Source organism: Phacochoerus africanus, chromosome 7, assembly GCF_016906955.1.
Source record: "Phacochoerus africanus isolate WHEZ1 chromosome 7, ROS_Pafr_v1, whole genome shotgun sequence".
NCBI lineage: Eukaryota > Metazoa > Chordata > Mammalia > Artiodactyla > Suidae > Phacochoerus > Phacochoerus africanus.
The window spans coordinates 62,913,191-62,916,980 of record NC_062550.1 but is presented as its reverse complement, the minus strand read 5'-3'; the positions used below and the strand labels follow the sequence as shown (position 1 = coordinate 62,916,980).

Here is a 3,790-nt window from a genome sequence, read left to right as displayed (position 1 = left end):
ATTCCCTTAAAAGACCATTGCTCCACTTCTAAGCCTGAGCTCGTAGCTCATTTTTGATCATCTAAATTTCAGTTTTTATTCCTAGCAGCCCTTGTTAAGTTTACTAGGTCACAAAGGGTTTTTTTTTTTTTTTTTTCCTGAAAAAAGTTTTATTGTTTCTATTTGGTCCAAGACCTGGGAGAGGGCTCCAGGGTGGTTAAAACAGTGCCTTGTGGCACTGCAGAAGCCCAAGCACCAGAGGAGCTCCTCAAAGGCCACTGGGCTCCAGAGGCTCCTAGTCGTGCTTGAGTGTGAGCCTTTTTTTTTTTGTCTTTTTTTGCCTTTTCTAGGGCCGCTTATGCGGCATATGGAGGTTCCCAGGCTAGGGGTCCAATTGGAGCCCTACGTAGCCACCAGCCTACGCCAGAGCCACAGCAATGCGGGATCACGAGCCATGTCTGCAACCTTTTGTCTGCAACCTACACCACAGCTCACGGCAACGCCAGATCCTTAACACACTGAGCAAGGCCAGGGATCGAACCCGCAACCTCATGGTTCCTAGTTGGATTCGTTAACCACTGAGCCACAGCGGGAACTCCCAGAGTGTGAGCCTTTCAAAGAGGTACTCACCCAGCCCAGCCTGGGGTCCAGACAACCTGCAGAGGTTGGTCAGGTGGTCACCTGTCTTCTTGATGAGCTTCACCTCCTCATCCAGGAAGTGGTTCTCCAGGAAGTCACAGAGGTGGGGGTCTGCTTGGGCAGAACCCAGGGCATGGAGATCCAGAAGGGCCTGCTTCAGTCCCATCTCCAAGTGAATGGCAGCTTCCACAGCATCCTAGGTTTTATCCTCCTCATCTTGAGATGGCTTCTGCATGTCCTGGAAGAGGGTGCGGCCGCCATGCTGGTTGTGAATTTTCAAGAGACACTCCTAGCCCTCCAGTTATCCTATGCCAATTCGGGGGGAAAAAGTGTGGCTCATGCCCTCCAGAGCCACATTGTTGCAGTTGAAATAGAAGCCCAAAGAGAGGTAGGTGTAGGAGGCCTGCAGATGCATGTTGATCAGGCGGTTAATGAAGGCCTCCACCTCGGTGGAATAATTCTGATGAACCTTGGAGCTCATGGTTGATAAGGAGTTAAGCTCAAAAAATGGTGTTGGTTGGTCTTGGAGACCAAAGATAGCTGGGTGGCTGATTCCCAAGATTGCAGATGGAAAAAAGGTTGAAGAGTAGTTGGAGCCTGGCACGAGGGTCATCCCTGGGTCTGTTCCATCCGAACACTTTTGAAGCATGAGACAGATCTGTGGGACCACTGAGTGGACTGCCAGTTTTTTGTTTTTTTAATATTTTTATTTTTTCCATTATAGTTTGTTTTCAGTGTTCTGTTCATTTTCTACTGTACAGCAAAGTGACCCAGTCACACACACACACATACATTCTTTTTTTCACATTATCCTCCATCATGTTCCATCACAAGTGACTAGATATAGTTCCCTGGGCTATACAGCAGGATCTCATTGCTTAGCCATTCCAAATGCAATAGTTTGCATCTATCAACCTCAGACTCCCAGTCCATCCCTCAGACTTGGCAACCACAAGTCTGTTCTCCAAGTCTGTAAATTTATTTTCTGTGGAAAGGTTCATTTGTGCCATATATTAGATTCCAGATGTAAGTGATACCGTATGGTATTTGTCTTTCTCTTTCTGACTTACTTCACTTAGTATGAGTCTCTAGTTCCATCCATGTTGTGGCAAAAGGCATTATTTTGTTCTTTTTTATGGCCGAGTAGTATTCCATTGTGTATATATACCACATCTTTCTAATCCAATTGTCTGTCAATGGACATGTGGGTTGTTTCCACGTCTTGGCTATTGTGAATAGTGTTGCAATGAACATACAGGTGCATATATCTTTTTAAAAATTTTTTAAATTTTTTATTACTCAATGAATTTATTACATTTATAGTTGTACAATGATCATCACAATCCAATTTTATAGGATTTCCATCCCACAACCCCAGTGCATCCCCCTACCCCCTGAACTGTCTCCTTTGGAACCCTAAGTTTTTCAAAGTCTATGAGTCAGTATCTGTTCTGCAAAGAAATTCATTGTGTCCTTTTTTCAGATTCCATATGTCAGTGAAAGCATTTGATGTTGCTGTCTCATTGTATGGCTGACTTCACTTAGCATGAGAATTTCTAAGTCTATCCATGTTGCTAAAAATGCCGGTATCTCGTTCTTTTTAATGGGGAGTAATATTCCATTGTGTATAGGTACCACGTCGTCTTGATTCACTCCTCTGTCGATGGGCATTTAGGTTGTTTCCATGTCTTGGCTATTGAAAATAGTGCTGCAATAAACCCTGGAGTACATATGTCTTTGTGAGTCATGGTTTTCTCTGGATAGATGCCCAGGAGTGGGATTTCTAGATCAAATGGTAGTTCTATTTTGAGTTTTCTGAGGAATCTCTTTTCTGTTTTCCACAGTGGTTGCACCAATTTACAATCCCACCAACAGTGTAATAAGGTTCCTTTTTCTCCACACCCTCTCCAGCATTTATTGTTTGTAGACTTTTTGACAATGGCCATTCTGGCTGGTGTAAAGTGGTATCCATAGTGGTTTTGGTTTGCACTTCTCTAGTAATGAGTGATGTTGAACATCTTTTCATGTGTTTTTTGGCTATCCGTATGTCTTCTTTGGAGAATTGTCTGTTTAGATCTTCTGCCCATTTTTTAATGGGGTTGTTTGTTTTTCTTTGGTATTGAGTGGTAGGAGGTGTTTATAAATTTTGGAAATTAATCTCTTGTCAGTCACTTCATTTGCAAAGATTTTCTCCCATTCTGTGGGTTGTCTTTTCATTTTGTTTAGGGTTTCCTTTGCTGTGCAGAATCTTTTAAGTTTGATTAGGTCCCATTTGTTTATTTTTGTTTTTACTGTCATAACTCTAAGAGGTGGATCTGAGAAGATATTGCTGTGGTTTATGTCAGAGAGTGTTTGGCCTATGTTTTCCTCTAAGAGTTTTATAGTATCTGGTCTCATATCTAGGTCTTTAATCCATTTTGAGTTTATTTTTGTGTATGGTGTTAGGGAGTGTTCTAATTGAAACTTCCATGTGGCTGCCCAGTTTTCCCAGCACTTCTTATTGAACAGGCTGTCTTTTCTCCATTGTATATTCTTGCCTCCTTTGTCATAGATTAGTTGGGTGTAGGTGCATGGGTTTAATTCTGGGCTTTCTATCCTATTCCACTGATCTATATTTCTGTCTTTGTGCCAGTACCATATGGTTTTGATGACTGTTTCTTTGTGGTATTGTCTGAAGTCAGAGAGCCTTATTCCTCCAGCTCCATTTTCCTTTTTCAGAATGTCTTTGGCTATTCTGGGTCTTTTGTGCTTCCAAACAAACTTTAAAATATTGTGTTCAAGTTCTGTGAAATATGTCCTTGGTAATTTGATAGGGATTGCATTGAATCTGTAGATTGCCTTGGGTAATATAGTCATTTTGATAATATTGACTCTCCTAATATGTCTTTCCATCTATTTGTGTCATCTTTGATTTCTTTCATCAGTGTTTTATAGTTTTCAGAGTACAGGTCTTTTGTCTCTTTAGGTAGGTTTACTCCTAAGTATTTTATTCTTTTGGATGCGATGGTAAACGGGATTGCTTCCCTAATTTCTCTTTCTGACCTTTCAGTGTTAGTATATAGAAATGCCATCAATTTCTGTGTATTAATTTTGCATGCTGTGACTTTGCCAAATTCATGGATGAGCTCTAACAGTTTTCTGGTAGAGTCTTTAGGATTCTCTAGGTATAGTA

The 3,790-nt window shown here is 41.4% G+C and overlaps 1 pseudogene; it reads right to left on the bottom strand.

Annotated features, from left to right (window-relative positions):
- Positions 1–274: 274 nt before the first annotated feature.
- LOC125131788 (ferritin light chain-like) lies at positions 275–1,099 on the bottom strand (annotated as a pseudogene).
- Between the last annotated feature and the right edge of the window lie 2,691 nt (positions 1,100–3,790).